General features: G+C 54.9%; 1 protein-coding gene across 1 annotated transcript in view; it reads left to right on the forward strand.

Moving 5' to 3' along the window:
• Positions 1 to 799: 799 nt before the first annotated feature.
• LOC147122451 (netrin-G1-like) overlaps positions 800 to 21,217 on the forward strand; it is an 86,947-nt gene continuing 66,529 nt past the window's right edge. Inside the window, exon 1 of the mRNA XM_085983606.1 lies at positions 800 to 942. The gene's annotated coding sequence lies outside the window, so the exon portion shown is untranslated. The remainder of the gene's footprint in view (positions 943 to 21,217) is intronic.

Below are 21,217 nucleotides of genomic sequence, written 5' to 3' on the forward strand. Positions count from 1 at the left end.
CCCCGCTCTCTCTCTCTCCCCCCCCCCCCCGCTCTCTCTCTCTCCCCCCCCCCCGCTATCTCTCTCTCCCCCCCCCGCTCTCTCTCTCTCCCCCCCCCCGCTCTCTCTCTCTCCCCCCCCCCGCTCTCTCTCTCTCTCCCCCCCCCCCGCTCTCTCTCTCTCTCTCCCCCCCCCGCTCTCTCTCTCTCCCCCCCCCGCTCTCTCTCTCCCCCCCCCCCCGCTCTCTATCTCCCCCCCCCCCGCTCTCTCTCTCCCCCCCCCCCCCCCGCTCTCTCTCTCCCCCCCCCCCCCGCCGCTCTCTCTCTCCCCCCCCCCCGCCGCTCTCTCTCTCCCCCCCCCCCCCCGCTCTCTCTCTCTCCCCCCCCCCCCGCTCTCTCTCTCCCCCCCCCCCCGCTCTCTCTCTCCCCCCCCCCCCGCTCTCTCTCTCTCTCCCCCCCCCCCCGCTCTCTCTCTCTCCCCCCCCCCCCGCTCTCTCTCTCTCCCCCCCCGCTCTCTCTCTCTCCCCCCCCCCGCTCTCTCTCTCTCCCCCCCCCGCTCTCTCTCTCTCCCCCCCCCGCTCTCTCTCTCTCCCCCCCCCGCTCTCTCTCTCTCCCCCCCCCCGCTCTCTCTCCCCCCCCCCGCTCTCTCTCTCTCCCCCCCCCCGCTCTCTCTCTCTCCCCCCCCCCGCTCTCTCTCTCTCCCCCCCCCGCTCTCTCTCTCTCTCCCCCCCCCCGCTCTCTCTCTCTCTCCCCCCCCCGCTCTCTCTCTCTCTCTCCCTCTCTCTCTCCCCCCCCCGCTCTCTCTCTCTCTCTCCCTCTCTCTCTCACTCTCTCTCTCCCCTGAGTGCGGATTCTGGGCTAAACTCCTCCGATGCCATTGAAGAGGCTCCTGGACTTGTTGCTGAGCAATGCGGAGCTGGCTCCGGGATCTCGCCCGGTCCGGAGCTCGCTGATCTCCCCCAGAGTGAGTCAGACTCTGTCCCGGGATCTCCCGGGATCGCCTTGCTGTTTCCAGCAGCGATTGGCGGCTTGGCCCGGGGATCAGACAGGTTCCTGTGTGGATTGTACAGGAGGGCTGGAGAATTGGAGAGGAAGATTCTGTGTGCATTCTACAGCAGCAATGGGCCATTGGAGAAGAGGCTTCTGTACATTGTATCTGAGGATAGCAGGCATTGTATAGAGAGGTGTGGATTGTATAGGAGGGGTGTGTGCATTCTATAGCATGAATGTTGGCATTGTATAGGGGGCTGTGTGCATTGTATAGAGAGGTGTGGATTGTATAGGAGGGATGTGTGCATTTTATAGGAGGCTGTGTGCATTGTATAGGGGGCTGTGTGCATTGTATAGGAGGCTGTGCATTGTATAGGGGGCTATGTGCATTGTATAGGAGGCTGTGTGCCTTGTATAGGGGGCTGTGTGCATTGTATAGGAGGCTGTGTGCATTGTATAGGGGGCTGTGTGCATTGTATAGGGGGCTGTGTGCATTGTATAGAGAGGTGTGGATTGTATAAGAGGGATGTGTGCATTGTATAGGAGGCTGTGTGCATTGTATAGGGGGCTGTGTGCATTGTATAGGGGGCAGTGTGCATTGTATGGGGGCTGTGTGCATTGTATAAGAGGCTATGTGCATTGTATAGGGGGCTGTGTGCATTGTATAGAGAGGTGTGCATTGTATAGGGGCTGTGTGCATTGTATAGGGGGCTGTGTGCCTTGTATAGGAGGCTGTGTGCATTGTATAGGAGGCTGTGCATTGTATAGGGGGCTGTGTGCATTGTATAGGGGCTGTGTGCAGTGTATAGGGGGCTGTGTGCAGTGTATAGGGGGCTGTGTGCATTGTATAGGGGATCTGTGCATTGTATAGGGTGCTGTGTGCATTGTATAGGGGGCTGTGTGCAGTGCAGGGTGAGTTACTCCGCTTCCTGCAATCTGTCAATCTCCAACACTCCCAGAGTCACATTCCCATTCACCCTGGGATGGAGCGGCTGGAACACTGAACAGCGCCCCCTGCCGCTCCGGCCCAGTCTCACACCCTGGACCACTCCCAGTGTTGGGGACAATTGGCTTTCACTGAGCATCTCCCCACTCACTCATTCCCACATTGTCTGACTTTAGAAACCTTTAGAGATGCAGAAGGAGCTTTCTTTATTTAATGGTTAATGAAGAAATAATCCTGAACACACAACAGTGGGATTGGATGAGCCTTAAATCAGCTTTGGTGGAAATGAGATTTTGATGAACAGCCTGATCCTGAAGTTGTTCTGTTTCCCCGCCGTGTGTTTAATGCTCCTGTCTGGCATCAGATTAATTTTCCCCGACATTTCATTTAATGTCTAAATCATAGAGTTTCCAGAGTGAGGGCATCAAACCAGCCCACATCCCAGAAATACACACTGGGCAAGATTCAAACTCCCCTCAGCTCTGAGCTCTCTATAAATTCAAACCCAACTCGCCTGTTCTCAAGGTGTAATTATTTATATTGATCTGCAGCTTGTGAAGATAATGTGATCACTGAAAATAATCTCCCTTCAACTATGCAGAAAATATCACAACCTCATCAAACTCTAGTGATGTCTGACTGTGAGAACATCAGGCCCTACAACACTCCGAGATCTCTGCACTCCTCCAACTCTGGCCTCTAGTCCCTTTGCCCCACCATTGGCGGCCGTGCCTTCAGCTGCCTGGGGCCCAATTTCTGGAATTCCCTCTCTAAACATCTCCGCCTCTCTAACTCTCTCCGGCTTTAAGAGCCTCCTTAAAACCTACTTCTTTGACCAAGCTTTTGGTCACCTGTCTGAATATCTCCTAATGTGGCTCGATGTCTAGTTTTGTCAGATTACGCTGCTGTGAAGCACCTTGGGGCATTCTACTACGTTAAAGGTGCTATATAATCGCAAGTTGTTGTTGGTGTGACTGGAGATGGTGAGTGTGTGTTGGTGTGTGACTGGAGATGGTGAGTGTGTGTTGGTGTGACGAGATGGTGAGTGTGTGTTGGGGGTGTGACTGGAGATGGTGAGTGTGTGTTGGGGGTGTGACTGGAGATGGTGAGTGTGTGTTGTGGGTGTGACTGGAGATGGTGAGTGTGTGTTGGGGGTGTGACTGGAGATGGTGAGTGTGTGTTGGGGGTGTGACTGGAGATGGTGAGTGTGTGTTGCGGGTGTGACTGGAGATGGTGAGTGTGTGTTGGGGGTGTGACTGGAGATGGTGAGCGTGTGTTGGGGGTGTGACTGGAGATGGTGAGCGTGTGTTGGGGGTGTGACTGGAGATGGTGAGCGTGTGTTGGGGGTGTGACTGGAGATGGTGAGTGTGTGCTGGGGGCGTGACTGGAGATGGTGAGCGTGTGTTGGGGTGTGACTGGTGATGGTGAGTGTGTGTTGGGGGTGTGAATGGAGATGGTGAGTGTGTGTTGGGGTTGTGACTGGCGATGGTGAGCGTGTGTTGGGTGTGTGACTGGAGATGGTGAGTGTGTGTTGGGGGTGTGACTGGAGATGGTGAGTGTGTGTTGGGGGTGTGACTGGAGATGGTGAGCGTGTGTTGGGGGTGTGACTGGAGATGGTGAGCGTGTGTTGGGGGTGTGACTGGAGATGGTGAGTGTGTGTTGCGGGTGTGACTGGAGATGGTGAGCGTGTGTTGGGGGTGTGACTGGAGATGGTGAGCGTGTGTTGGGGGTGTGACTGGAGATGGTGAGCGTGTGTTCGGGGTGTGACTGGAGATGGTGAGCGTGTGTTGGGGGTGTGACTGGAGATGGTGAGTGTGTGCTGGGGGTGTGACTGGAGATGGTGAGCGTGTGTTGGGGTGTGACTGGTGATGGTGAGTGTGTGTTGGGGGTGAGAATGGAGATGGTGAGTGTGTGTTGGGGTTTTGACTGGCGATGGTGAGCGTGTGTTGGGTGTGTGACTGGAGATGGTGAGTGTGTGTTGGGGGTGTGACTGGAGATGGTGAGTGTGTGTTGGGGGTGTGACTGGAGATGGTGAGCGTGTGTTGGGGGTGTGACTGGAGATGGTGAGCGTGTGTTGAGGGTGTGACTGGAGATGGTGAGCGTGTGTTGGTGTGACTGGAGATGGTGAGTGTGTGTTGGGGGTGTGACGAGATGGTGAGTGTGTGTTGGGGGTGTGACTGGAGATGGTGAGTGTGTGTTGGGGGTGTGACGAGATGATGAGCATGTGTTGGGGTGTGAATGGAGATGGTGAGTGTGTGTTGGGGGTGTGACTGGAGATGGTGAGTTTGTGTTGGGGGTGTGACTGGAGATGGTGAGTGTGTGTTGGGGGTGTGACGAGATGGTGAGTGTGTGTTGGGGTGTGACTGGAGATGGTGAGTGTGTGTTGGGATGTGACTGGAGATGGTGAGTGTGTGTTGGGGGTGTGACTGGAGATGGTGAGCGTGTGTTGGGGGTGTGACGAGATGGTGAGTGTGTGTTGGGGGTGTGACTGGAGATGGTGAGCGTGTGTTGGGGGTGTGACTGGAGATGGTGAGTGTGTGTTGGGGGTGTGATTGGAGATGGTGAGTGTGTGTTGGGGGTGTGACTGGAGATGGTGAGTGTGTGTTGGGGATGTGACTGGAGATGGTGAGTGTGTGTTGGGGGTGTGACGAGATGGTGAGTGTGTGTTGGTGTGACAGGAGATGGTGAGTGTGTGTTGCGGGTGTGACTGGAGATGGTGAGTGTGTGTTGGGGGTGTGACTGGAGATGGTGAGTGTGTGTTGGGGGTGTGACTGGAGATGGTGAGTGTGTGTTGGGGGTGTGATTGGAGATGGTGAGTGTGTGTTGGTGTGACTGGAGATGGTGAGTGTGTGTTGGGGGTGTGACTGGAGATGGTGAGCGTGTGTTGGTGCGACTGGAGATGGTGAGTGTGTGTTGGTGTGACTGGAGATGGTGAGTGTGTGTTGGGGGTGTGACTGGAGATGGTGTGTGTGGGTTGGGGGTGTGACGAGAGGGTGAGCGTGTGTTGGGGATGTGACTGGAGATGGTGAGCGTGTGTTGGTGTGACTGGAGATGGTGAGTGTGTGTTGGTGTGATTGGAGATGGTGAGTTTGTGTTGGTGTGACTGGAGACGGTGAGCGTGTGTTGGTGTGATTGGAGATGGTGAGCGTGTGTTCTGGGGTGTGACGAGATGGTGAGTGTGTGTTGGGGGTGTGACTGGAGATGGTGAGTGTGTGTTGGGGGTGTGACTGGAGATGGTGAGCGTGTGTTGGTGTGACTGGAGATGGTGAGTGTGTGTTGGTGTGACTGGAGATGGTGAGTGTGTGTTGGGGGTGTGACGAGATGGTGAGTGTGTGTTGGGGGTGTGACTGGAGATGGTGAGTGTGTGTTGGGGGTGTGACGAGATGATGAGCATGTGTTGGGGTGTGAATGGAGATGGTGAGTGTGTGTTGGGGGTGTGACTGGAGATGGTGAGTTTGTGTTGGGGGTGTGACTGGAGATGGTGAGTGTGTGTTGGGGGTGTGACGAGATGGTGAGTGTGTGTTGGGGTGTGACTGGAGATGGTGAGTGTGTGTTGGGATGTGACTGGAGATGGTGAGTGTGTGTTGGGGGTGTGACTGGAGATGGTGAGCGTGTGTTGGGGGTGTGACGAGATGGTGAGTGTGTGTTGGGGGTGTGACTGGAGATGGTGAGCGTGTGTTGGGGGTGTGACTGGAGATGGTGAGTGTGTGTTGGGGGTGTGATTGGAGATGGTGAGTGTGTGTTGGGGGTGTGACTGGAGATGGTGAGTGTGTGTTGGGGATGTGACTGGAGATGGTGAGTGTGTGTTGGGGGTGTGACGAGATGGTGAGTGTGTGTTGGTGTGACAGGAGATGGTGAGTGTGTGTTGCGGGTGTGACTGGAGATGGTGAGTGTGTGTTGGGGGTGTGACTGGAGATGGTGAGTGTGTGTTGGGGGTGTGACTGGAGATGGTGAGTGTGTTGGGGGTGTGATTGGAGATGGTGAGTGTGTGTTGGTGTGACTGGAGATGGTGAGTGTGTGTTGGGGGTGTGACTGGAGATGGTGAGCGTGTGTTGGTGCGACTGGAGATGGTGAGTGTGTGTTGGTGTGACTGGAGATGGTGAGTGTGTGTTGGGGGTGTGACTGGAGATGGTGTGTGTGGGTTGGGGGTGTGACGAGAGGGTGAGCGTGTGTTGGGGATGTGACTGGAGATGGTGAGCGTGTGTTGGTGTGACTGGAGATGGTGAGTGTGTGTTGGTGTGATTGGAGATGGTGAGTTTGTGTTGGTGTGACTGGAGACGGTGAGCGTGTGTTGGTGTGATTGGAGATGGTGAGCGTGTGTTCTGGGGTGTGACGAGATGGTGAGTGTGTGTTGGGGGTGTGACTGGAGATGGTGAGTGTGTGTTGGGGGTGTGACTGGAGATGGTGAGCGTGTGTTGGTGTGACTGGAGATGGTGAGTGTGTGTTGGTGTGACTGGAGATGGTGAGTGTGTGTTGGGGGTGTGACTGGAGATGGTGTGTGTGGGTTGGGGGTGTGACGAGAGGGTGAGCGTGTGTTGGGGATGTGACTGGAGATGGTGAGCGTGTGTTGGTGTGACTGGAGATGGTGAGTGTGTGTTGGTGTGATTGGAGATGGTGAGTGTGTGTTGGTGTGACTGGAGACGGTGAGCGTGTGTTGGTGTGATTGGAGATGGTGAGCGTGTGTTGGGGTGTGACGAGATGGTGAGTGTGTGTTGGGGGTGTGACTGGAGATGGTGAGTGTGTGTTGGGGGTGTGACTGGAGATGGTGAGTGTGTGTTGGGGGTGTGACTGGAGATGGTGAGTGTGTGTTGGTGTGACGAGATGGTGAGTGTGTGTTGGGGGGTGTGACTGAAGATGTTGAGTGTGTGTTGGTGTGACTGGAGATGTGAGTGTGTGTTCGGGGTGTGACTGGAGATGGTGAGTGTGTGTTGGTGTGACTGGAGATGGTGAGTGTGTGTTGGTGGTGTGACTGGAGATGGTGAGTGTGTGTTGGGGGTGTGACTGGAGATGGTGAGTGTGTGTTGGGGGTGTGACTGGGAATGGTGAGTGTGTGTTGGAGGTGTGACTGGAGATGGTGAGTGTGTTGGGGGTGTGACTGGCGATGGTGAGCGTGTGTTGGTGTGACTGGAGATGGTGAGCATGTGTTGGGGGTGTGAATGGAGATGGTGAGTGTGTGTTGGGGTTGTGACTGGAGATGGTGAGCGTGTGTTGGGTGTGTGACGAGATGGTGAGTGTGTGTTGGGGGTGTGACTGGAGATGGTGAGTGTGTGTTGGGGGTGTGACTGGAGATGGTGAGCGTGTGTTGGGGGTGTGACTGGAGATGGTGAGCGTGTGTTGAGGGTGTGACTGGAGATGGTGAGCGTGTGTTGGTGTGACTGGAGATGGTGAGTGTGTGTTGGGGGTGTGACGAGATGGTGAGTGTGTGTTGGTGTGACGAGATGGTGAGTGTGTGTTGGTGGTGTGACTGGAGATGGTGAGTGTGTGTTGGGGGTGTGACGTGATGGTGAGTGTGTGTTGGTGTGACTGGAGATGGTGAGTGTGTGTTGGGGGTTTGACTGGAGATGGTGAGTGTGTGTTGGGGGTGTGACTGGAGATGGTGAGTGTGTGTTGGGGGTGTGACTGGAGATGGTGAGTGTGTGTTGGGGTGTGACTGGAGATGGTGAGTGTGTGTTGGGGTGTGACTGGAGATGGTGAGTGTGAGTTGGGGGTGTGACTGGAGATGGTGAGCGTGTGTTGGGGGTGTGACTGGAGATGTTGAGTGTGTGTTGGGGGTGTGACTGGAGATGGTGAGTGTGTGTTGGGGGTGTGACTGGAGATGGTGAGCGTGTGTTGGTGTGATTGGAGATGGTGAGCGTGTGTTGGGGGTGTGACTGGAGATGGTGAGCGTGTGTTGGGGGCGTGACTGGAGATGGTGAGTGTATGTTGGGGGTGTGACTGGAGATGGTGAGCATGTGTTGGGGGTGTGACTAGAGATGGTGAGAGTGTGTTGGGGGTGTGACGAGATGGTGAGCGTGTGTTGGTGTGACTGGAGATGGTGAGTGTGTGTTGGTGTGACGAGATGGTGAGTGTGTTGGGGGGTGTGACTGAAGATGTTGAGTGTGTGTTGGTGTGACTGGAGATGTGAGTGTGTGTTGGGGGTGTGACTGGAGATGGTGAGTGTGTGTTGGTGTGACTGGAGATGGTGAGTGTGTGTTGGTGGTGTGACGAGATGGTGAGTGTGTGTTGGGGGTGTGACTGGAGATGGTGAGCGTGTGTTGGGGGTGTGACTGGTGATGGTGAGTGTGTGTTGGGGGTGTGACTGGAGATGGTGAGTGTGTTGGGGGTGTGACTGGCGATGGTGAGCGTGTGTTGGTGTGACTGGAGATGGTGAGCATGTGTTGGGGGTGTGAATGGAGATGGTGAGTGTGTGTTGGGGTTGTGACTGGAGATGGTGAGTGTGTGTTGGGTGTGTGACTGGAGATGGTGAGTGTGTGTTGGGGGTGTGACTGGAGATGGTGAGTGTGTGTTGGGGGTGTGACTGGAGATGGTGAGCGTGTGTTGGGGGTGTGACTGGAGATTGTGAGCGTGTGTTGAGGGTGAGACTGGAGATGGTGAGCGTGTGTTGGTGTGACTGGAGATGGTGAGTGTGTGTTGGGGGTGTGACTGGAGATGGTGAGTGTGTGTTGGGGGTGTGACTGGAGATGGTGAGTGTGTGTTGGGGTGTGACTGGAGATGGTGAGTGTGTGTTGGGGTGTGACTGGAGATGGTGAGTGTGAGTTGGGGGTGTGACTGGAGATGGTGAGCGTGTGTTGGGGGTGTGACTGGAGATGGTGAGTGTGTGTTGGGGGTGTGACTGGAGATGGTGAGTGTGTGTTGGGGTGTGACTGGAGATGGTGAGTGTATGTTGGGGTGTGACGAGATGGTGAGTGTGAGTTGGGGGTGTGACTGGAGATGGTGAGCGTCTGTTGGGGGTGTGACTGGAGATGGTGAGTGTGTGTTGGGGGTGTGACTGGAGATGGTGAGTGTGTGTTGGGGGTGTGACTGGAGATGGTGTGTGTGGGTTGGGGGTGTGACGAGAGGGTGAGCGTGTGTTGGGGATGTGACTGGAGATGGTGAGCGTGTGTTGGTGTGACTGGAGATGGTGAGTGTGTGTTGGTGTGATTGGAGATGGTGAGTTTGTGTTGGTGTGACTGGAGACGGTGAGCGTGTGTTGGTGTGATTGGAGATGGTGAGCGTGTGTTGGGGTGTGACGAGATGGTGAGTGTGTGTTGGGTGTGTGACTGGAGATGGTGAGTGTGTGTTGGGGTGTGACTGGAGATGGTGAGCGTGTGTTGGTGTGACTGGAGATGGTGAGTGTGTGTTGGTGTGACTGGAGATGGTGAGTGTGTGTTGGGGGTGTGACTGGAGATGGTGTGTGTGGGTTGGGGGTGTGACGAGAGGGTGAGCGTGTGTTGGGGATGTGACGAGATGGTGAGCGTGTGTTGGTGTGACTGGAGATGGTGAGTGTGTGTTGGTGTGATTGGAGATGGTGATTGTGTGTTGGTGTGACTGGAGACGGTGAGCGTGTGTTGGTGTGATTGGAGATGGTGAGCATGTGTTGGGGGTGTGACGAGATGGTGAGTGTGTGTTGGGGGTGTGACTGGAGATGGTGAGTGTGTGTTGGGGGTGTGACTGGAGATGGTGAGTGTGTGTTGGGGGTGTGACTGGAGATGGTGAGTGTGTGTTGGTGTGACGAGATGGTGAGTGTGAGTTGGGGGGTGTGACTGAAGATGTTGAGTGTGTGTTGGTGTGACTGGAGATGTGAGTGTGTGTTCGGGGTGTGACTGGAGATGGTGAGTGTGTGTTGGTGTGACTGGAGATGGTGAGTGTGTGTTGGGGGTGTGACTGGAGATGGTGAGCGTGTGTTGGGGGTGTGACTGGTGATGGTGAGTGTGTGTTGGGGGTGTGACTGGAGATGGTGAGTGTGTTGGGGGTGTGACTGGCGATGGTGAGCGTGTGTTGGTGTGACTGGAGATGGTGAGCATGTGTTGGGGGTGTGAATGGAGATGGTGAGTGTGTGTTGGGGTTGTGACGAGATGGTGAGCGTGTGGGTGTGTGACGAGATGGTGAGTGTGTGTTGGGGGTGTGACTGGAGATGGTGAGTGTGTGTTGGGGGTGTGACTGGAGATGGTGAGCGTGTGTTGGGGGTGTGACTGGAGATGGTGAGCGTGTGTTGAGGGTGTGACTGGAGATGGTGAGCGTGTGTTGGTGTGACTGGAGATGGTGAGTGTGTGTTGGGGGTGTGACGAGATGGTGAGTGTGTGTTGGTGTGACTGGAGATGGTGAGTGTGTGTTGGTGGTGTGACTGGAGATGGTGAGTGTGTGTTGGGGGTGTGACGAGATGGTGAGTGTGTGTTGGTGTGACTGGAGATGGTGAGTGTGTGTTGGGGGTGTGACTGGAGATGGTGAGTGTGTGTTGGGGGTGTGACTGGAGATGGTGAGTGTGTGTTGGGGTGTGACTGGAGATGGTGAGTGTGTGTTGGGGTGTGACTGGAGATGGTGAGTGTGAGTTGGGGGTGTGACTGGAGATGGTGAGCGTGTGTTGGGGGTGTGACTGGAGATGTTGAGTGTGTGTTGGGGGTGTGACTGGAGATGGTGAGTGTGTGTTGGGGGTGTGACTGGAGATGGTGAGCGTGTGTTGGTGTGATTGGAGATGGTGAGCGTGTGTTGGGGGTGTGACTGGAGATGGTGAGCGTGTGTTGGGGGCGTGACTGGAGATGGTGAGTGTATGTTGGGGGTGTGACTGGAGATGGTGAGCGTGTGTTGGGGGTGTGACTAGAGATGGTGAGAGTGTGTTGGGGGTGTGACGAGATGGTGAGCGTGTGTTGGTGTGACTGGAGATGGTGAGTGTGTGTTGGTGGTGTGACGAGATGGTGAGTGTGTGTTGGGGGTGTGACTGGAGATGGTGAGCGTGTGTTGGGGGTGTGACTGGTGATGGTGAGTGTGTGTTGGGGGTGTGACTGGAGATGGTGAGTGTGTTGGGGGTGTGACTGGCGATGGTGAGCGTGTGTTGGTGTGACTGGAGATGGTGAGCATGTGTTGGGGGTGTGAATGGAGATGGTGAGTGTGTGTTGGGGTTGTGACTGGAGATGGTGAGCGTGTGTTGGGTGTGTGACTGGAGATGGTGAGTGTGTGTTGGGGGTGTGACTGGAGATGGTGAGTGTGTGTTGGGGGTGTGACTGGAGATGGTGAGCGTGTGTTGAGGGTGAGACTGGAGATGGTGAGCGTGTGTTGGTGTGACTGGAGATGGTGAGTGTGTGTTGGGGGTGTGACTGGAGATGGTGAGTGTGTGTTGGGGTGTGACTGGAGATGGTGAGTGTATGTTGGGGTGTGACGAGATGGTGAGTGTGAGTTGGGGGTGTGACTGGAGATGGTGAGTGTGAGTTGGGGGTGTGACTGGAGATGGTGAGCATGTGTTGGGGGTGTGACTGGAGATGGTGAGCGTGTGTTGGGGGTGTGACTGGAGATGGTGAGTGTGTGTTGGGGGTGTGACTGGAGATGGTGAGTGTGTGTTGGGGTGTGACTGGAGATGGTGAGTGTGAGTTGGGGGTGTGACTGGAGATGGTGAGCGTGTGTTGGGGGTGTGACTGGAGATGGTGAGTGTGTGTTGGGGGTGTGACTGGAGATGGTGAGTGTGTGTTGGGGTGTGACTGGAGATGGTGAGTGTATGTTGGGGTGTGACGAGATGGTGAGTGTGAGTTGGGGGTGTGACTGGAGATGGTGAGCGTCTGTTGGGGGTGTGACTGGAGATGGTGAGTGTGTGTTGGGGGTGTGACTGGAGATGGTGAGTGTGTGTTGGGGGTGTGACTGGAGATGGTGAGCGTGTGTTGGTGTGACTGGAGATGGTGAGTGTGTGTTGGTGTGACTGGAGATGGTGAGTGTGTGTTGGGGGTGTGACTGGAGATGGTGTGTGTGGGTTGGGGGTGTGACGAGAGGGTGAGCGTGTGTTGGGGATGTGACTGGAGATGGTGAGCGTGTGTTGGTGTGACTGGAGATGGTGAGTGTGTGTTGGTGTGATTGGAGATGGTGAGTTTGTGTTGGTGTGACTGGAGACGGTGAGCGTGTGTTGGTGTGATTGGAGATGGTGAGCGTGTGTTGGGGTGTGACGAGATGGTGAGTGTGTGTTGGGGGTGTGACTGGAGATGGTGAGTGTGTGTTGGGGTGTGACTGGAGATGGTGAGCGTGTGTTGGTGTGACTGGAGATGGTGAGTGTGTGTTGGTGTGACTGGAGATGGTGAGTGTGTGTTGGGGGTGTGACTGGAGATGGTGTGTGTGGGTTGGGGGTGTGACGAGAGGGTGAGCGTGTGTTGGGGATGTGACGAGATGGTGAGCGTGTGTTGGTGTGACTGGAGATGGTGAGTGTGTGTTGGTGTGATTGGAGATGGTGATTGTGTGTTGGTGTGACTGGAGACGGTGAGCGTGTGTTGGTGTGATTGGAGATGGTGAGCATGTGTTGGGGGTGTGACGAGATGGTGAGTGTGTGTTGGGGGTGTGACTGGAGATGGTGAGTGTGTGTTGGGGGTGTGACTGGAGATGGTGAGTGTGTGTTGGGGGTGTGACTGGAGATGGTGAGTGTGTGTTGGTGTGACGAGATGGTGAGTGTGAGTTGGGGGGTGTGACTGAAGATGTTGAGTGTGTGTTGGTGTGACTGGAGATGTGAGTGTGTGTTCGGGGTGTGACTGGAGATGGTGAGTGTGTGTTGGTGTGACTGGAGATGGTGAGTGTGTGTTGGGGGTGTGACTGGAGATGGTGAGCGTGTGTTGGGGGTGTGACTGGTGATGGTGAGTGTGTGTTGGGGGTGTGACTGGAGATGGTGAGTGTGTTGGGGGTGTGACTGGCGATGGTGAGCGTGTGTTGGTGTGACTGGAGATGGTGAGCATGTGTTGGGGGTGTGAATGGAGATGGTGAGTGTGTGTTGGGGTTGTGACTGGAGATGGTGAGCGTGTGGGTGTGTGACGAGATGGTGAGTGTGTGTTGGGGGTGTGACTGGAGATGGTGAGTGTGTGTTGGGGGTGTGACTGGAGATGGTGAGCGTGTGTTGGGGGTGTGACTGGAGATGGTGAGCATGTGTTGAGGGTGTGACGAGATGGTGAGCGTGTGTTGGTGTGACTGGAGATGGTGAGTGTGTGTTGGGGGTGTGACGAGATGGTGAGTGTGTGTTGGTGTGACTGGAGATGGTGAGTGTGTGTTGGTGGTGTGACTGGAGATGGTGAGTGTGTTGGGGGTGTGACGAGATGGTGAGTGTGTGTTGGTGTGACTGGAGATGGTGAGTGTGTGTTGGGGGTGTGACTGGAGATGGTGAGTGTGTGTTGGGGGTGTGACGAGATGGTGAGTGTGTGTTGGGGTGTGACTGGAGATGGTGAGTGTGTGTTGGGGTGTGACTGGAGATGGTGAGTGTGAGTTGGGGGTGTGACTGGAGATGGTGAGCGTGTGTTGGGGGTGTGACTGGAGATGTTGAGTGTGTGTTGGGGGTGTGACTGGAGATGGTGAGTGTGTGTTGGGGGTGTGACTGGAGATGGTGAGCGTGTGTTGGTGTGATTGGAGATGGTGAGCGTGTGTTGGGGGTGTGACTGGAGATGGTGAGCGTGTGTTGGGGGCGTGACTGGAGATGGTGAGTGTATGTTGGGGGTGTGACTGGAGATGGTGAGCGTGTGTTGGGGGTGTGACTAGAGATGGTGAGAGTGTGTTGGGGGTGTGACGAGATGGTGAGCGTGTGTTGGTGTGACTGGAGATGGTGAGTGTGTGTTGGTGGTGTGACGAGATGGTGAGTGTGTGTTGGGGGTGTGACTGGAGATGGTGAGTGTGTGTTGGGGGTGTGACTGGAGATGGTGAGCGTGTGTTGAGGGTGAGACTGGAGATGGTGAGCGTGTGTTGGTGTGACTGGAGATGGTGAGTGTGTGTTGGGGGTGTGACTGGAGATGGTGAGTGTGTGTTGGGGTGTGACTGGAGATGGTGAGTGTATGTTGGGGTGTGACGAGATGGTGAGTGTGAGTTGGGGGTGTGACTGGAGATGGTGAGTGTGAGTTGGGGGTGTGACTGGAGATGGTGAGCATGTGTTGGGGGTGTGACTGGAGATGGTGAGCGTGTGTTGGGGGTGTGACTGGAGATGGTGAGTGTGTGTTGGGGGTGTGACTGGAGATGGTGAGTGTGTGTTGGGGTGTGACTGGAGATGGTGAGTGTGAGTTGGGGGTGTGACTGGAGATGGTGAGCGTGTGTTGGGGGTGTGACTGGAGATGGTGAGTGTGTGTTGGGGGTGTGACTGGAGATGGTGAGTGTGTGTTGGGGTGTGACTGGAGATGGTGAGTGTATGTTGGGGTGTGACGAGATGGTGAGTGTGAGTTGGGGGTGTGACTGGAGATGGTGAGCGTCTGTTGGGGGTGTGACTGGAGATGGTGAGTGTGTGTTGGGGGTGTGACTGGAGATGGTGAGTGTGTGTTGGGGGTGTGACTGGAGATGGTGAGCGTGTGTTGGTGTGACTGGAGATGGTGAGTGTGTGTTGGTGTGACTGGAGATGGTGAGTGTGTGTTGGGGGTGTGACTGGAGATGGTGTGTGTGGGTTGGGGGTGTGACGAGAGGGTGAGCGTGTGTTGGGGATGTGACTGGAGATGGTGAGCGTGTGTTGGTGTGACTGGAGATGGTGAGTGTGTGTTGGTGTGATTGGAGATGGTGAGTTTGTGTTGGTGTGACTGGAGACGGTGAGCGTGTGTTGGTGTGATTGGAGATGGTGAGCGTGTGTTGGGGTGTGACGAGATGGTGAGTGTGTGTTGGGGGTGTGACTGGAGATGGTGAGTGTGTGTTGGGGTGTGACTGGAGATGGTGAGCGTGTGTTGGTGTGACTGGAGATGGTGAGTGTGTGTTGGTGTGACTGGAGATGGTGAGTGTGTGTTGGGGGTGTGACTGGAGATGGTGTGTGTGGGTTGGGGGTGTGACGAGAGGGTGAGCGTGTGTTGGGGATGTGACGAGATGGTGAGCGTGTGTTGGTGTGACTGGAGATGGTGAGTGTGTGTTGGTGTGATTGGAGATGGTGATTGTGTGTTGGTGTGACTGGAGACGGTGAGCGTGTGTTGGTGTGATTGGAGATGGTGAGCATGTGTTGGGGGTGTGACGAGATGGTGAGTGTGTGTTGGGGGTGTGACTGGAGATGGTGAGTGTGTGTTGGGGGTGTGACTGGAGATGGTGAGTGTGTGTTGGGGGTGTGACTGGAGATGGTGAGTGTGTGTTGGTGTGACGAGATGGTGAGTGTGAGTTGGGGGGTGTGACTGAAGATGTTGAGTGTGTGTTGGTGTGACTGGAGATGTGAGTGTGTGTTCGGGGTGTGACTGGAGATGGTGAGTGTGTGTTGGTGTGACTGGAGATGGTGAGTGTGTGTTGGGGGTGTGACTGGAGATGGTGAGCGTGTGTTGGGGGTGTGACTGGTGATGGTGAGTGTGTGTTGGGGGTGTGACTGGAGATGGTGAGTGTGTTGGGGGTGTGACTGGCGATGGTGAGCGTGTGTTGGTGTGACTGGAGATGGTGAGCATGTGTTGGGGGTGTGAATGGAGATGGTGAGTGTGTGTTGGGGTTGTGACTGGAGATGGTGAGCGTGTGGGTGTGTGACGAGATGGTGAGTGTGTGTTGGGGGTGTGACTGGAGATGGTGAGTGTGTGTTGGGGGTGTGACTGGAGATGGTGAGCGTGTGTTGGGGGTGTGACTGGAGATGGTGAGCATGTGTTGAGGGTGTGACGAGATGGTGAGCGTGTGTTGGTGTGACTGGAGATGGTGAGTGTGTGTTGGGGGTGTGACGAGATGGTGAGTGTGTGTTGGTGTGACTGGAGATGGTGAGTGTGTGTTGGTGGTGTGACTGGAGATGGTGAGTGTGTTGGGGGTGTGACGAGATGGTGAGTGTGTGTTGGTGTGACTGGAGATGGTGAGTGTGTGTTGGGGGTGTGACTGGAGATGGTGAGTGTGTGTTGGGGGTGTGACGAGATGGTGAGTGTGTGTTGGGGTGTGACTGGAGATGGTGAGTGTGTGTTGGGGTGTGACTGGAGATGGTGAGTGTGAGTTGGGGGTGTGACTGGAGATGGTGAGCGTGTGTTGGGGGTGTGACTGGAGATGTTGAGTGTGTGTTGGGGGTGTGACTGGAGATGGTGAGTGTGTGTTGGGGGTGTGACTGGAGATGGTGAGCGTGTGTTGGTGTGATTGGAGATGGTGAGCGTGTGTTGGGGGTGTGACTGGAGATGGTGAGCGTGTGTTGGGGGCGTGACTGGAGATGGTGAGTGTATGTTGGGGGTGTGACTGGAGATGGTGAGCGTGTGTTGGGGGTGTGACTAGAGATGGTGAGAGTGTGTTGGGGGTGTGACGAGATGGTGAGCGTGTGTTGGTGTGACTGGAGATGGTGAGTGTGTGTTGGTGGTGTGACGAGATGGTGAGTGTGTGTTGGGGGTGTGACTGGAGATGGTGAGCGTGTGTTGGTGTGACTGGTGATGGTGAGTGTGTGTTGGGGGTGTGACTGGAGATGGTGAGTGTGTTGGGGGTGTGACTGGCGATGGTGAGCGTGTGTTGGTGTGACTGGAGATGGTGAGCATGTGTTGGGGGTGTGAATGGAGATGGTGAGTGTGTGTTGGGGTTGTGACTGGAGATGGTGAGCGTGTGTTGGGTGTGTGACTGGAGATGGTGAGTGTGTGTTGGGGGTGTGACTGGAGATGGTGAGTGTGTGTTGGGGGTGTGACTGGAGATGGTGAGCGTGTGTTGAGGGTGAGACTGGAGATGGTGAGCGTGTGTTGGTGTGACTGGAGATGGTGAGTGTGTGTTGGGGGTGTGACTGGAGATGGTGAGTGTGTGTTGGGGGTGTGACTGGAGATGGTGAGTGTGTGTTGGGGTGTGACTGGAGATGGTGAGTGTGTGTTGGGGTGTGACTGGAGATGGTGAGTGTGAGTTGGGGGTGTGACTGGAGATGGTGAGCGTGTGTTGGGGGTGTGACTGGAGATGGTGAGTGTTGGCATAGAAGGGCTTTCTATGCCATCAAAAAATCAATCCAAATAGAAATCCCAATTAGCATTTGGCTCAAAATTTTCAAATCAGTAATTGAACCAATTGCACTCTATGGCAGTGAGGTATGGGGACCACTAACTCAACAAGAATTTGCAAAATGGGACAAACACCCAATTGAGATCCTACATGCAGAATTCTGTAAAAGTATCCTCCGGACTCAAAGGAAAACAGTAAACAATGCATGCAGGGCGGAACTCGGCCAATATCCATTAATAATCACTATCCAAAAAAGAGCCACCAAATTTTGGAATCACCTACAAATGAGCAATCCCCAATGCTATCACTACGACGCCCTGAAATGCCAAGAGCTGACCATAAAGAAGAATACCCTCAGTCAACTAGTCCTGGGACTCAGTGAAGTAACTACTAACAATACTAACAATAACCAGCCCCAGGACAGTGACAGGGTAACACAAAGAATTCGACCCAACACAATCGTCGCTAAGCAAAAGGAAAAATATCTGACATATTGGGCAGAAACAACAAAAACCCAAAGCAAACTCAATTGCTACTTGGCCCTAAACAGACAATACAACATAGCTGATTACCTGACCATGGTAAAGGATAACAAACTGAGAAGAACCTTGACAAGGTACAGACTTAGCGAACATAGCCTAGCGATCGAAAAAGGCAGACACAGGCAGACCAGGCTGCCAAGAGAGGAAAGGATATGCTCGCACTGCTGTCAGGGAGTGGTGGAGACAGAGATGCACTTCCTCACAGCTTGTGGAAAATATCAGGGCATCAGGGAGAATTTCTACCAAAAATTCTCACAAATATGCCCTGATTTCAGAAATCTGAATGACAACCAAAAACTCCCATTCCTACTGGGAGAGGAGAGAAGCTGTATAACACTGGCGGCACGCTATGTTACAGCTTGCCATGAACAGAGAGCCAACCAGTAAACTAAGAAAAGAATATATATAAACGATGCGAATGTATATTTATACACTCAGGGATATACCTGTTTATACACTGTATGAATGGAACTGCGTTTATGTGGTAAACCATAGATGTATTTTGATGCTTTGGCAACATAAGATGTAACTTATCATGCCAATAAAGCGATTTGAATTGTGAATTGTGAATTGTGTGTTGGGGGTGTGACTGGAGATGGTGAGTGTGTGTTGGGGTGTGACTGGAGATGGTGAGTGTATGTTGGGGTGTGATGAGATGGTGAGTGTGAGTTGGGGGTGTGACGAGATGGTGAGCGTCTGTTGGGGGTGTGACTGGAGATGGTGAGCGTGTGTTGGGGATGTGACTGGAGATGGTGAGCGTGTGTTGGTGTGACTGGTGATGGTGAGTGTGTGATTGGAGATGGTGAGTGTGTGTTGGGGGTGTGACTGGAGATGATGAGTGTGTGTTGGGTGTGTGACGAGATGGTGAGTGTGTGTTGGGGTGTGACTGGAGATGGTGAGTGTGTGTTGGGGGTGTGACTGGAGATGGTGAGCGTGTGTTGGGGGTGTGACGAGATGGTGAGTGTGTGTTGGGGGTGTGACTGGAGATGGTGAGCGTGTGTTGGGGGTGTGACTGGAGATGGTGCGCGTGTGTTGGGGTTTCACTGGAGATGGTGAGTGTGTGTTGGGGCTGTGACGAGATGGTGAGCGTGTGTTGGGGGTGTGACTGGAGATGGTGAGCGTGTGTTGTGGGTGTGACTGGAGATGGTGAGCGTGTGTTGGGGGTGTGACTGGAGATGGCGAGTGTGTGTTGGGGGTGTGACTGGAGATGGTGAGTGTGTGTTGGGGGTGTGACTGGAGATGGTGACTGTGTGTTGGTGTGACGAGATGGTGAGTGTGTGTTGGGGGGTGTGACTGAAGATGGTGAGTGTGTGTTGGGGGTGTGACGAGATGGTGAGCGTGTGTTGGGGGTGTGACTGGAGATGGTGAGTGTGTGTTGGTGTGACTGGAGATGTGAGTGTGTGTTGGGGGTGTGACGAGATGGTGAGTGTGTGTTGGTGTGACGAGATGGTGAGTGTGTGTTGGTGGTGTGGCTGGAGATGGTGAGTGTGTGTTGGGGGTGTGACTGGAGATGGTGAGCGTGTGTTGGGGGTGTGACTGGAGATGGTGAGTGTGTGTTGGGGGTGTGACTGGAGATGGTGAGTGTGTTGGGGGTGTGACTGGCGATGGTGAGCGTGTGTTGGTGTGACGAGATGGTGAGCATGTGTTGGGGGTGTGAATGGAGATGGTGAGTGTGTGTTGGGGTTGTGACTGGAGATGGTGATCGTGTGTTGGGTGTGTGACTGGAGATGGTGAGTGTGTGTTGGGGGTGTGACTGGAGTTGGTGAGTGTGTGTTGGGGGTGTGACTGGAGATGGTGAGCGTGTGTTGGGGGTGTGACGAGATGGTGAGCGTGTGTTGAGAGTGACTGGAGATGGTGAGCGTGTGTTGGTGTGACGAGATGGTGAGTGTGTGTTGGGGGTGTGACGAGATGGTGAGTGTGTGTTGGGGGTGTGACTGGAGATGGTGAGTGTGTGTTGGGGGTGTGACTGGAGATGATGAGCGTGTGTTGGGGGTGTGACTGGAGATGGTGTGTGTGTGTTGGGGGTGTGACTGGAGATGGTGAGTGTGTGTTGAGGGTGTGACTGGAGATGGTGAGTGTGTGTTGGGGGTGTGACTGGAGATGGTGAGTGTGTGTTGGGGTGTGACTGGAGATGGTGAGTGTGTGTTGGGGTGTGACGAGATGGTGAGTGTGAGTTGGGGGTGTGACTGGAGATGGTGAGCGTGTGTTGGGGGTGTGACTGGAGATGGCGAGTGTGTGTTGGGGGTGTGACTGGAGATGGTGAGTGTGTGTTGGGGGTGTGACTGGAGATGGTGAGCGTGTGTTGGGGGTGTGACTGGAGATGGTGAGTGTGTGTTGGGGGTGTGACGAGATGGTGAGCGTGTGTTGGGGTTTCACTGGAGATGGTGAGTGTGTGTTGGGGCTGTGACTGGAGATGGTGAGCGTGTGTTGGGGGTGTGACTGGAGATGGTGAGCGTGTGTTGGGGTGTGACTGGAGATGGTGAGCGTGTGTTGAGGGTGTGACTGGAGATGGTGAGTGTGTGTTGGGGGTGTGACTGGAGATGGTGAGCGTGTGTTGGGGCTGTGACTGGAGATGGTGAGTGTGTGTTGGGGCTGTGACTGGAGATGGTGAGTGTGTGTTGGGGGTGTGACTGGAGATGGGGAGTGTGTGTTGGGGGTGTGACTGGAGATGGTGAGTGTGTGTTGGGGGTGTGACTGGAGATGGTGAGTGTGTGTTGGGGGTGTGACTGGAGATGGTGAGTGTGTGTTGGGGGTGTGACTGGAGATGGTGAGCGTGTGTTGGGGGTGTGACTGGAGATGGGGAGCGTGTGTTGGGGTTTGAGCAGGAGGAGTGACGTTGGGCCCAGAAGGTGACGGTGGATTGTGCTGCTCGAGCTGAAGGGGAACAGCATTACGTGGGAGGAAGTGAGACATTCAGAGACTATTTCTGCTCGCAGTGCAGCAGTTTATAAAATCCTGGAGTATTTATTATAGAAAATGGGTTATAAATATCCTCGTTACTAGTCTGTGTATCAGTCACAGCCCAGAGTAACACCTTGTGTCGTGAAACAGGCCGTGGGAGGGTCACCAAACCCAGAGTGTGACCGTGTTTAAAGGGGTGACTTTTTAAACTAAGCATCAGAATAATTTTGCTTTTCCAGTGTGAGCTGCGGCTGAGATTGAGGGGAGATGATGGAGGGAGGAGAAGAGATTTTGATTCTGCTGTTCCTCCCCTCCTCTCCTGAAGGAACTGACTCAATCACAGTCCAGAGTCTCGAGCACAGAATCCAGGCTGACACTCCCAGTGCAGTCCTGAGGGAGTGCTGCACTGTCGGAGGGGCAGTACTGGGGGAGCACTGCACTGTAGGAGGGGCAGTACTGAGGGAGCGCGGCACTGTTGGAGGGGTGGGACTGAGGGAGTGCTACACTGTCGGAGGGGCAGTACAGAGGGAGGGCCGCACTGTCGGAGGGGCAGTACTGAGGGAGCGCGGCACTGTTGGAGGGGTGGGACTGAGGGAGCACTGCACTGTCGGAGGAGCAGTACTGAGGGAGCGCTGCACTGTTGGAGGGGCAGTACTGAGGGAGCGCTGCAGTGTCGGAGGGGCAGGACTGAGGGAGTGCTGCACTGTCGGAGGGGCAGTACTGAGGGAGTGCTGCGCTGTCAGAGGGGCAATACTGAGGGAGTGCTGCACTGTCAGAGGGGTAGTACTGAGGGAGTGCTGCACTGTCGGCGGGGCAGTACTGAGGGAACGCTGCAT

Source organism: Somniosus microcephalus, chromosome 3 (genome assembly GCF_052327205.1).
Source record: "Somniosus microcephalus isolate GS21.2 chromosome 3, FLI_Smic_1.0, whole genome shotgun sequence".
NCBI classification, from domain to species: Eukaryota; Metazoa; Chordata; class Chondrichthyes; order Squaliformes; family Somniosidae; genus Somniosus; species Somniosus microcephalus.